This window comes from Passer montanus, unplaced genomic scaffold, assembly GCF_014805655.1.
Source record: "Passer montanus isolate IOZ18808 unplaced genomic scaffold, ASM1480565v1 scaffold18, whole genome shotgun sequence".
Lineage (NCBI taxonomy): Eukaryota > Metazoa > Chordata > Aves > Passeriformes > Passeridae > Passer > Passer montanus.
The window spans coordinates 7881960-7895376 of NW_024365381.1; the positions used below are offsets into that span (position 1 = coordinate 7881960).

The 13417-nt window shown below is 46.5% G+C and overlaps 1 long non-coding RNA gene across 1 annotated transcript; it reads right to left on the reverse strand.

The window, feature by feature from the left end:
- Positions 1–6653: 6653 nt before the first annotated feature.
- On the reverse strand, positions 6654–12752 carry LOC120500529. Its single transcript, XR_005627122.1, has 3 exons — positions 12100–12752; positions 8532–11595; positions 6654–7776 (listed from the first exon to the last, which is right to left on the reverse strand). It is a non-coding gene; the product is annotated as an uncharacterized LOC120500529 (long non-coding RNA).
- Positions 12753–13417: the final 665 nt, after the last annotated feature.

Consider the following 13417-nt stretch of genomic DNA (forward strand, 5'->3'; position numbering starts at 1 on the left):
AAGAAACCTTCACATGTGAATGCATCTTAACCTCAAGCCTCTTTGTTTGTTTCTTCAAAATATTGCACACGGTCATTGGAATTTTCCTTCACAACCACCTCCCAGGTAGCCTTTTTATCACCTCAGGAAACCTCTTACCATTTCTGACATCTCTGCCCCCGTGGTTTCCCATGTTGCTGATTTCAGAGTTGCACACATCAAAGTGATGAAGACACACCTCACTCTAGGGACAGAGAAGCATTATCACTCCCAAAAAATCATGTCCAGTTCAGCCACTGCCCTTGAGAAACAAATTATTCCTCAATCTGACAGACTGAGGATGCTTTTCCTGTTATTTCATCTAATGCTTTCCTTTGTTTAATTTAAACTGATTTGTTTTAACTCTCTTTTCTTGCATAATAAGAAAGAACTCCTTCATCTTTTTCTGTTTATCCATGAAGGAATGGATGAGGTCATTTTATATTTCTCTCCATACTGTCATACAGAATGAAGGCAAGTGTTTGTGGCTCTGCAATCTACACACATAGAACAGAGGTGGAGAAGCATAAATTAAAAAAAAAAAAAAGAAGAAAAATCAAAACCAAAGACAACAAATAAAAGAAACTGAAAGGAAAAGGAGTGGAAAGGGCAAAAGAGAAACTCAAAAATATATAAAGTACATGCACACATATGTTCAAGGTCATGTACACTGGCATACTGAGGCGTGCTCTCCCCATCACCTGAGAAGCCTGATGTCAGGACAGATGTTCAGCTGTTTCTAATACATAGCGTAGAAAAACTCTAGCTGAAGAAATATCTTGTTTTAACAATGAGTCATCCATGAGAAAAATGTGGGTGTAGCTTTCAGGGAAGGGGCTGGGGGAGGCTTATGAAGTCTAATTTTGCAAACCCTCATATAGAAAGATGCATGACGTTGATGAAGACACAAAGTGGGTCCCTCCCTCCCTCCCAGACATGACTGAGGGTAATCGGCTCCCAGTGAGAGTTGGATTGCAACACTTGTCCTGTGCTGTGTGTGTCCCGCCCTGGAGAGACCCCTGGAGAGGGGCAGTGGGAAGGTTCAGGGCTGACCTCACCACGGTAGCCCCAGGCACATGATACTACTGATACCAGCTTTGGGCAATGCCTGATGCAAGGACCAACCTGTACCGGCCTTACCTTGGACACTGCTGACCACCTGGAATTTTTTCCAATTCTTCTCTGACCAAATTTTTATACAGTTCTGATACATGTGCACTTATGCTCATGTTTTACCTAAGCATCAGTTGGTCTTGAGAGCCACGATTCTGCTGCTGGACAAATGTTTTTAAAGCTGGAATAGGTCAGGTTTCCTCTGGTGTCAATGAAACCTGGTCAATGAGACCAGGCCTCCAGGGCTGAGGGTTTCCTTCCAGCCCCTTCACCAGCACAAGTACCAAACACATCCCAGGGGCCATTATCCCAGCACATCTGTAAGCAGAGGCTGGGAACTGTAAACACCTCCTCAGGTTGTGAAATGCCCATTTATTCTCCCAAAGTGTAAACACCATGGGAAGAAAGGTGGCTATTGCTTAGGAATGACAGCCTGAAGATCCAGCCTTCTCCCTTGGCTATCCTGTAGCCTTTCTATGAGAGCACAAATTCAGATGTCCCAGTTTTCTCACCAGTTGAGTGACTAAAGCAGACAAGATTTCCCTGGAAGGGCTACACACTATTCATGGGTGCTGCACTGAGCACTCTGATGGTTAACATTTTTCTGATGGGGAAATCCACTGAGAACCAGAGTTGTGTTATTGTTAATTATTCCTTGGTGTGATTCAAGAAGGCACAGCCAAGAACGGCAGTAAAATGAGCAGCAGACCACTTAGCAGGGCCAAATCTAGGAGAGTGTCAAGTTGCCTTCCAGGGAAAAGGTAAGGACTTCCATGGGCAAATTAAAAAATTACTGACTAATAGGTATACCACCACAAATATTTTGTAGGCAACAATGCTTTTTGGCTTCTTTAAAATGAACTATCTGGCTTAGCCATAGGGTGGCTGAATCTTCAAACTCTGTTATACCCATGTGACTGTAGATAAATGCTTTCTTACTCTAATTACATTATTCCTTATAAACAACAGGATAGTGAGAGAGGATTTGTCTCTGGGTCTTTTCTGTCTGTTAAGCTCCAGGGTTTGTGATTCACTTTAGAAAAACAAGGGTGGTTGAAAAAAAAAAAGAGTTGTTTTCAGCTGTGTGGTGATGAAATACAGTAACTGAAAATGCTGTGGGTTTTGAGGTTGGATTTTGAGATTAAAATATTGTGGGGTTCAGGATAGGATTGGCTGGCAAAATGGGTTACAGTAAGACATTGTGCTTTCACCTCTAGAAAGCTGAGTTCAAGCCCTGTTTAAGATCACAAAGCAGTAAGTAGTTCAGGATGATTAACAGTTTCTGAAGGAGCGTGAGGCAGGACAGGAGCACACAGGGACCAGGAAGGTCCAGTTTGATTCCCACCACCAGCACTGCCTCTGTGGGGTCCCAGCTGCAAGCAGAGAAGGGCGCTGCAGGGAAGAAAGGAGATCTCTCCTGGTGTGGAGACAGGTGGAGCAAAGATCGGATTTACAGGAGATACTGCAGGTCTGGGTGAGGGCTGTGCAGCCACGGGGTCATGGCAGGTGCCACATGCTCCATATGGGCCACCCACACCAAGAGCTTGATCTTGTTTTGTGCCAAACAGTCTATGACAAGCAGGCATGACCCTGCTGCTTCTGAAAAATGGCACAACGTCAGAGGCTCTTGGGCACGTCTTCCTGTCTTAAGTATCCAGTTCAATCCTTGCATCAAGCATATTTCATTTTGCAAGCTGTTTAAGTTAAGCATCACAAGCTGCTGATTCAAACAGCAAGTTGCAGAAACATGACTGGAGCCCTCTCGAGCTCATTTTCTCCACACACTTTCAGTTTAAGCCTCTCTTAACAAGACATGTACTCTCATCAAAAACACAGCTTGTATGCAGCTTACACACATGCAGACCAGGCAGCTGCAATCAGTTTCGGTGCCTTCCAAAGTGCTAAATGCAAAGCAGTGCACCCAAGAAGACCTGCTTTGCTCTGTCGTGGAGCTGCCAAGGCCAAACCCCTGCCAGGTATCACTTGCACTTGAAATAAAATATAGACAGGGTGTTAGGGGTACCTCAGCTCTGGACTGGAGCTCTGCAGTTACTCTAAGTGCAGAGTGGTTCCTATTTGCTAATGGTTACAGATCTACCCACAAGCTACTAGCTTTGTTCAGATCTCCCAGTTATCTGAAAATAAAAATGAGCTTTTTCACAACATATTACCCGGTATTTTCTGTTACTTCTGGGATTTTGCAAAGTACTGTCACAATGGGTTCTTCTTTAGTTTTTTTTTTCTTCCTTAATTACAATGATTCCTAGAATGAAACAAGAGTTTGATCCAGTTCCAACTTGAGTACCCTTTTGAATTAAAATGCTTTCTTTTAACACTTGCAGATCTTTCTAAAGTTTATCTGTAATTTTGGCTTACATGAGGAGTTACAAACCAAATCAAAACCACAACATGATTCCAAAGTGCTTTGTGGAGTTGGGTATTATTTGAACCTTTTTTCAGAGTGGTCCTCACTGCTTTGTAGAGCAAAGCCTGACTCTAGCCGTGTCTCCCTTATGGTAATCACCAGTTCACAGCATCCTTCACAGGAGCTTCTCTCAGCTCATCTTAGCTAGTCAGTGCTGTAGAGGAGTTGTATGGATTTTTTTTTTTTTTAAGTAAAGGAAAATCTGTCCAAGGCTCTGGATAACCCAAAAAGCAATTAACAAATCCATTCAATTTCAGCAATAAGAAAATATCAGGCTCACCAGTCAGGTGAACAGCAGTAAGGTGGCACTGCCAGAAATCCTTTTCAGTGTTTTCCTCATCCTGGAGATCAGACTTTTTCCCCCCACAAAACTTGAATGTCCCCAAAATTTGGCTTTAGAAGTAGGACTGGAGAACCAGCAAATTCAGGTCAGTCCTGACAGGGGTTTCCTGCATCCCACTGTGTCCCAGTGCCCCTACAGAGACATTCCCTTTTCCAGCAAGGGTGCTCCAGCACACATCCCTGCTGCCAGTTGCTGTGACAGTGCAGCAGGGAGAGTCAGACGCTCATTACAGCCAATTGTGGGCCATTCAGTTTTTTATGGGAACCAACCAACACCCAAAACTGCACCCAGAAACTGATGAGCCACAGGACTATTTCCTGGAGGGACATGGGCATCCTGTACCCCCAAGGAGATGACCCCTTGGACAAATGCACTGGACTTCTGCAGCGGATGCCGTCTCTGAGAGGGTTTAAGATGTGACCTCAGGAAGGACCAGTGCAGCAATCTAAATCTGCCAGGCTGGGAAATGTGGGCAACGCCCCGTCAAAGGGCAGCATTGCAAAACTGTGGCCCTTTCCACCAGAAGGGTTCCCAGTGCACCTTTACTTCTGCATTGCTCTTCCTTGACCTCCTCCAGGTTAAGTCACTGTTTTCCCTGAACTCTCCATGGGATAACATAGCACAGCTCCAGGGAGGCTTAAGGTCTCTTTGAGAAACACCCAGCTTGGCTGAATGAGGATTCACAGATTAGACGGCCTGTTGGTCTAACCCAGAACATCCTTGTCTGTGTCTGTGGCAGAAACTCCACTTTCCTCCCAGATATGATTGTTTTGGAAAGCAAAAGCAAGGGAGAATGTGTATGGCTGCTGAGGCAGATCAGACTGCTCACCCTGATGAAAGCCAGGGAGTCCCCACAGCTGTGCCATGCTACCTCCCTGTCCCAGCAGCCGCAGCCTCTGCAGCAGCACAGAATCCCAAGTGGTGAGAGGCAGCGTGGTTACCAACACCCAGGACACCCCATTCCCGACCTCTTTGTGCCCCGGTGCCTGGAGTGGCACAGCTCCCAAAACCCCAGTTCAGGAGGAAGTGGGGCAATGGCTGAGGGGTCACCAGACCCTCCCATTGCAGTTGATGGATATAAGCACGGCACACTGCACTGACACTTCTCTCAGCACCTGCAGCTAAAGTTATCTCCGGAGTGCAAGTAAGGATGCATTTCCCACAAGGGAAAACTGGCAGGGGCCATGACACTCCCATCCCCCCATTTGAGAAGCAGGAGTGATGAGGTGGGGCTGTCTGCACGGGGGTGTCTCTAGTAAGCTCTGTTTATGGCTTTGATGCCAGACACAAGGTACAATTCCTATTACAGCTCTCATTTCCATGCCCTGCTGTTTAATCCAAGTGCGTCAATGCATCACCGGCATGTGAGCTGAAAACATCCAATTGGTGTTGAGTCACAGGCAGCATCTCAGTGGTGCTTTGGATCCCAGCACCACTGAATCCTGACACACCACAAAGGCCAGGACAAACTCCAGCACCAAAGGGATTACACACAGTCACCCATTGCACTGCTACTCCCTGAGACATGGAAATTTGGTAGGAAACATCTTGGCAAGCACGTTGGAGGGCAGGACAGGACTTTTCCTGGTGTGCATGGATGGCATGGGCAGGGAAGGACAGGGAAAGACAGGGAGGGGGGGTAGGAAGGAATAAAGGTGCTGGCCTGACCCCCTGCATGGATCCCACAGCATCCCTGCCTCGGGATGGCTGCGCTCAGGCCCTGTGTGGGCAGGGCTGACAACACCTGGAAAGCTCCCTTCAAGGCAAAGGGCTTGCATTAAGGCAGGACTTGCACTTCTTTCTCCCAGCATACATCTGGTTTCAAGACAAAATTCCTTTACACTTTTTTATGTGTTTTTTTTTTCCACTTGAGAATACCTCGAGGGAAATTCTGAATACCTCGCTGTATGGGTTCATTGATATTTATATCTGAGCTGCAGTAGCAGAGTTGCGTGAATATTGAGTAATGTTCCAGGCAGAACTCAAATAAAAATAATTGAGTTTCCTCATCGAACAGAACCTGCTTCCCCACCTAAATAGTAATTCTCTATTCAGGGAAGCACCCGGGGCTTAATCTGTTAATTTCCTTCTCTTTTATTGTATTTTTTTTTTCCCCAAGAGGTTGTTCCATTTAGAGATTATTAAAATGTAATCAAACCCTATGTCAGAAAATCATTCTAAAATGAAAACCAGTACTTAAATACTGCTGCACTTAAGCATGGCAATCGTTCTCAGCATCTTCTGATAAAGCTTCTAGCAAACATGGTATACGTTCTTTTCTGGCCTGAAGTAGCACAGAATCAATTTTCAAAACAAAATAATGTGCCCAGCACTATTTGATATTGTTCTCTTAGTATGTAATTGTTCAGGTAACACTAATGAAAAACGTTGCCTTGATATCAAGTCCATGGAAGCAGAAGAGTTTTGTTTGATCAATGATTCACAGTGTCAAAAAAAGCAGTGCTGGCTTCCCTTCTCTGTTGTCAGTGCAGTCCCCCAGAGGGCCTGGGAGGCTGCCAGGGTGAAGGGGAATTCTGTTTCCATGACTCATCCATTCCTGGGCTGCAGCGGAGACAGCCAGCAAGTGGTCAATCAGTGGCAATTGTCATGGGGAGTTGATGATGTGGATGCTCAGACCATCAGCATATTTCACAGGAGCCATTCAAAAGCCCTTCCTCCTCAGGAGTGGGACCAGAAGCTGTCTGTAAACCTGAAAAATCCCACCTGTGTTTCCTACCAAACCCCGACCTCAACAACCTTTCACTGTGTCCTTTATTTAAAAGTGGGTTTTTACAGTATTTTTAGCAACGATGAGAGCAAATCAACTAAAGCACTAACTGAGTAATGTAGCAGAGCCGGGTAAGAGCCCGGGGTCTATCAGGCAGAAAAAAGCAAGTGTGCTTCTGAACAGGAATATTTTAGAAAACATTGTAGGAGAAGAATTTTTTTAATTGTTCCATTTTCTAATCATGTCTTTCTGTAACTCCTTCCCCTATGGCACATTGTGTTCTCAGTGCTCCTTAAAGTTCATCAAGACAAAGAAATACGTTCAACAAAATAGACAATAGCGCTATGCCTCAAAAACCACTACGAGTTCCCCACACTTGTTCGGGGAGGCTTCCAGCAGTCCCACAACACAGCTGGATTTATCTAATGCTCTATCTTAAAAGGCAAGTCTTAATTCCACCAGACTTTGCAGCCCATCCCTCGAGCCAAGCCCTCACGGAGGCAGTAACACGGAAGGCCGTGTATTTTCCTTCGGCTGGGTGTTCTCAGCCTGCCCGGGCTGCCGAAGGAGCCGGTGCCCATGGGTGCCATCCTGGCGGGGTGATGGAGGGCCGGGAGCCGCAGAGTTTGTGGCAGCAGCGAGCGTGCCCAGCGAGAGAGGGTCTCTTGGGCAAAGCAGCCCCCAAATCCATGTGACAGGTGCGGGGACACCCCAAAATGCCCGGAGCGCCGCTGGCCGGGGTGCCAGCAGGCAGAGGGGCCCCGCAGAGCCCGCATGGCCCGGGGCTCTAATGGACACTCCGCAGCCGTGCTGGGTCGCCCTGCTTTGCAGCTATGCATGCATTCAGCATTTAAATCTGGCCTGATCTCCCTCTGAAAGCTTGCATTGCAGCTAAAAACAAACCAACCAAAACCCAAACATTAAAAGCAGAGGGTGTTTTTAAGAACAATTTTGTAGCAGGGCGAACTGGAAGAAGGAGTAGGCTCACTCATGCTGGGTTCTGTACAAACACAAAGGCAGCTCTTGAATGAATGTGGTCCCATATGATCTTCTTTTGTCCAAGGCATAAGGAAGCAGCTCCAGATGACTGGTAATCTTTTTCCATGCTGCTATCCAGGTCTGAAATAACTGGGGTGTGGTAAATCTATGCTGACGTAAATGAGAGAAGGTGTTTTGAAGAACCCAAGACAGGGAGAACAAATTAAAACCAGAGAAGTTTGCTGAATGTTACACAAGAAAAGCGTACTCTATTTTCTGTTTCTTTTGTGACTGTAGAAATTCTCATTTTAAATTACAGAAAGGAGGCCAGAAGGCCAGAGCCAGTATGATTTGCCTTGTGAGCTAGCAGTAACCCAACAAGAAGACTGGCAATGAACCAGCCATGATAAAGTTTAGAATCTAGAGATTCAGAGCTCCACCGACATAGGATGAACCTAAACCTCACAGCCACACACAACTGAACGTGGGGGAATTCCAGCCCCAGCTGGAAGTGGGGCTCTGTACCAAATCACCAGTGGCACCGTCCCCAAGGCAGCGACAATGTCTTGGTTTGACCTTCCCCCCCCCCCCCCCAAAGCTACAATTCCAGCCCCAGCTGGAAGTGGGGCTCTGTACCAAATCACCAGTGGCACCGTCCCCAAGGCAGCGACAATGTCTTGGTTTGCCCTTCCCCCCCCCCCTCCAAAGCTACAGAAAGCTGTGAAGCAGACTTGTGCTACTTGCTGAGGGCAAAAACCTCCTCTGACTGCTGCATTCATTTGCTAAATTGCACTACGGCCTGTCAGGAACATTCAGAAACATTGTTTGGGCTTGATTTTTGTATTCCTTTTCCTCTAGCAAAGTACCTGCAATACCTGCAAGTTTAGTACAAACAGATCAGCACAGCTTGCAGCCTAGCTACATACTTGGGTCTTGAGCTCCTGAGGTTTTGGATGATGTCAGCCTGCTCTCCCGAGGGCTGCTGCTGTCATCAGATGGTGGGGCTGATAAGGCACATGTTATGATGAGGCGTGCTGTTGGTTTTAATCACAGTATCGTGCATGAAGTAGGAAAGAAAGCGCTGTATTTCCTGGTACAGTACCTTGATAAGGCTCTCACTGCTTCATAGGTATTTCCACCACACTGTCCTCTGCTCAGCACGCTACAGATTGCTGACAATCTGAAAGTACAAACAGTGCTAGGGTACAAAAACCCAGTTCCTCCATCAAAAACATGTTTATTTGGGACGCTTTCTTTTCCCCATCTCAATTTCACTCACTCTTTTCTTTTTCTTTTTTTTTCTTTTTTTTTCTTTTTTTTTAATTATTTAATCTTTTGCGAAGTAGGACCCAAAACAGCTGTTGAGTGCTGGACGAAATACAGTCAGTTCCTAGAGCAGGTTTTTCCCTGTCCCTCATTCCCTACTGCATTTGGGAATCACATGAGATCTAGCACAGCCTGTGAGTTAGGGGCCCTTGGCTGGATTTGCAGGCTCCAGTCCCCACCAGCACTTGCTCCACAGTGCTCAGATGCTTACTGCTGAATTGCAGTTTCTTCCTCTCTCCCTGGTTTGCTTCATATTGAACATTATGATTTGTTTTACTAGCAGACCAAATGACAGCAGTTCAAGGACCAATTGTGTGTGTCAGAGAGTACTGAAAAGGAGTTGGTACATTGCCTTTACCTGGAGCTGGACTGGATTTTACTTTTTTTTGCATTCATGTTTCTTGTCCACTTTTTGTGTTTTACTTAGCTTAAGCAGAGGAGCAGGCTGGACCCCTGATCAATTTTCATTGCCACATGCGGGAAAGTCATGGCATTCCCAGTCCTACCAGCAGGAGCACAAAACCAGATGTGCAAATATTGAAGAAATCCACATTTCTGCCAGCTCTGCCTTTTCACAGTTAATCTCTATGTACCAGAAAATGGGGCATAATATATTATTTTGAAATTCTAATTATATATAAATTGTCATCTTGGCCTTGCTATCTGCCAGTTTTTGAATGAAGAAAGAGACACATCACTACCTACACTCGCCAACAGAAATAAAGCGCAGATACCATTGCTAGAACAATGCTTGTCTGATATTGCTGGTTGTCCAGCTCATCTACTCCTTATGGGTATTTAGACTCCTAATTTCTGTTTTAGCAACTAAAATAAGATTTTATTGGTTTGGGGTTTTTATTTGGATATGCTAAGCATCTGGTCTATCCTCTTTCCTTATGATACCACAATTGGAAACCAGATTCTCGTTGCTGAAATCCTAACACAGGTCAAGAGTGATTCCTAAACCCAGCCAGCCTGCCACTCAGCTTCCAGATTCCTAGAACCAGCCTGCCTGCCACTCACCTTTCAGATGAGGCAGATGTTAAGGGAAAATATTTTACTTGCAGTATAGCCAGAGGTGATCCAAAATCCCGCAGTGAGGGTCATCACTGCTTTGCCAAGGAACCTCCTCTCCAGGGCAGAACCTGATTCTAAAATGTTGGTGACGTGGTGGCCGCTGGTGAGGGATGGTGGATGACTTGGTTGGTTTAAATACCTTGGCAGAGTAATTCAGAAGGGTGAAGCAGTGCATGGTGAAAGGTTTGCTGTACTTTTCTACAATGAGCAGCACTAGGCAGGCAGCTGCTGATACAATGGGGAGGTGACCATTTGTGATGAACAAGGAGAGATCGTTTCTTTTCCCAGTGCATGTTTGCCCCTTGGAAATGAGCTGATCAGGGAGGCCACAGGACCAAATTCTACAGCTGAATTTTTTTGAAGCCAGATAATTTTATGACCGCTGTTAAGAGCTGTAATTTACTTAAACCAAGATAATGGTAAATGGAAACAAATCAGCTCCGTGTTTCAAAGCTGATGTTCCCTGGGGATAGGGAATAATGTCTCTCCTTCATGAGGAAAACCAAAGGGCAGGAGTATGGCTTCCTTTGAGTGCACTGGTGGGGGCCCCAGGCTGCTCCAGCCTGACAGTGGGGTGACAGCCCAGGGACCCTGGGTGCTGTGAAGCACAGTGCTAATAGCAGAGCTAGTTACTAGATATTAGGTATGCACACTTATTCATACATGCAAGCCACTGGGCATAAACTCTGCATAATGAGGCACCCACCAGGGCCAGGCTGAGTGAGGGCAGCCAGGACGGCCCACAGTAATGGGGCAGGGCCCTGGTTGGCAGCACAGTGCTGTGACAGGAGGTGGAACTCTGATTCCCACTGTATTGCTAGCAGAACCAGTATAATTTGACATGGTGCTTTTCTCCTGACCTCATCCCACATTAGGCCAGGAAGGTTAAATTTAGCACCTCAAGAACCAAAGGCAGGACAGCATCACCAAGTGCAGAGCCAGGCTTAAAATGAAAGTCCAGGGTGGGTCTAGGACCGCCTATATTTCTAGCAGGCATGTGAAGAGAAGCGTGAAAATGTTTTGAAAATGACATTCCCTGGGAACAGGCTGGAGAAGAGAACAGCTGGCAGGAAAGCTGGAAGGTAAAACCACACGTGCCATTTTGCAGGACTTTGTCTGGAAATTGGGCTCCAGTCTTGTTAATCAAAGGCAACAGGACAAAAAGTTAGTGGCCACAAACCTCTGCAGGAGACATTCAGGTTCAGTATAAGTTAGTACAGAGAAGTTAAAACTGCCTGAGCCTTGGAACTCCCTGACAAGGGAATGCTGTGCACGCCTCGGTGCTGGAGACATTCAAGGCTATCAATAGTCAACCCCCTCTGCCTGAGAGGTGGTGTGACAACAGGGAGTGCAGCCCTGCCACAGTTAAAAGAGAAGGTCTGAATGATTCACTGGAAGGCCCTGCCAATCTGGATGACACACTGATAACCCCACAGGCCAGGCCATGGACCACTGGCCTCCCCCAGGCTGTCTGCCCTCTATTTCTTTCCAACTGCTCGCTTTTGAAACAAACTTTTGCATGTTTTCAAAACATCTCCGGTTCTGTTTTCATGCACACTGGAAGTGTTTGTCTGGTCAGAAAAATTGCTGGAAGAAAGAAAATATATTGGTCAGCAGGTTCAGTCAATGAACCCAAAACCCACATTACCTAAACCTAAGAGGAAAATTATTTTCTGCAGCTCTTCTAGCTCTTTTGGCTAGGCACCCTGAAGAGGGGGTGAATTAGGACTGTTCTCAGCTTTTCAATCTCGTTATAAGTTTGTAAGTATAATAATAGGGGCAAATGGGGTTATTTGTAAACACAGCACAGAATATCTGAGACTCAGGGATAATAAACAGGGTGCCTCTTTGCACCCAGTTTATTTTCACTGCCATTCTTTTTCCAAGCAGAAGTGTGCCTTTTATGCTCTGCTGTGGGCCTTTAACAACAGCTATTTTAACAAAAGCTCTCCTCATATCTTGTGATGGTAACTTCTCAGTAAATCAGAACTTTGCTGGTGCTCAAAAGCCCTAGCAGCATCTCCAGAGCTGGGAAACACAGTATATTCCATCCACACAGCTGTAATCAAGGTAAATCACAAAGGTTCCCACCTAAGGCTTCTCAAGAAATCTCTTTATAGCAAACACAGCAAGAGCTTTAAGAGCTTCATTGGCAGTTTTTCCATATTGCTTAATGTCTCCTTAGGGGCCGTGGCTACCATCCCAAACAACATTTCTATGGCTTGCGTGGCTACATCCTTTTCCTGTGAATCAACGTTGGCATCTGCTCATCCAGAGTATTCAGGAGAAATATTTGCTGTTGCCTGGAGACTATGACAGGAGAAAAAGTATCAGGAGTCCTGAATTATTTTTGCAGTTCTTACTGCGATACTGTGCCACCGCCAAACAATCCCCTTTACCTGGCAGTTGTATCTCTAACAGGGTTCCAAAACCCGTGGAATAGGTACAGACATATTTGCCAAATGCCCAAAATACCTGTAAAGTCCTCCCAGGCCCACAGGTGAAAGGCATCATGTAGAAATTACAAAACACATCTGCACAGGCCAAGCAGACCCCATCCGTCTGTGTGGATACCGTCACTGCTTGTGCTTTCTGTCCTCGCTGGGAGGGAGACAAGCCCTGCGGGGAGAGCAGGGCTCTGGAGAAGCCCCTGTCCGGCTCATGTGCCGAGCAGGGTCTGGCAGCGCCGAGGCACCGCAAACGTGCCAGACCTACGGCCGTGCCGGGACTCCAAACACACAGGAATGCCGCCGAGCCCTGAAACCAACTGAACCAGAGTTCCACCAACTCCAGTTGTTCAAACCTTCCACATCCCACCGGCAACCGCTCGCATGTGTGGGGGATGAGAAAACTTCCTTCCACCCAGAGGTGCAAGAAAACTCTGGAGCTGGCAGTCACGTGCTCCACAACAGCCTTACAACCCGCAGGATCCTGGATGGAAAAATTTCACTTCCATGTGTTGACTGAGTTAATGTGGTGGGGATAGTGGGCGGACATAAAACGAAACTATGAAAAGAGATTAATTTGCAGCTGGAGCCCAGGCAGGGAGAATTCCAGTCCTCTGTTTGCTCAGAAAACGGCAGCTATTACCAAAACCCAGTCAAAAAGAAGAGGTTAGGGCAGTGGTAATAAAAAAAGAAAAAAAAAAAATTATGAAAACCAGGGCGAGCGGCGGGGGGGGGGCAGCAAAAGTGAAACAAAACCTCTGTGGAAATTAACATGTGGAATTCAAAACATTTGCAGTATAATAAACCCAGGCGAGCCCATAAAGCTGCACTGGCCAAAAGGAGCTGTGTTCGGCCTGCGAGGAAGCCCGCAGCGGTGTCAGGGCCGGCAGCAGCCGCGCTCCCCCCGAGCACCGCGGAGCAGCGCGGGGGGAGCAGCGCGGAGCGGGCAGCGCGGGGCAGCG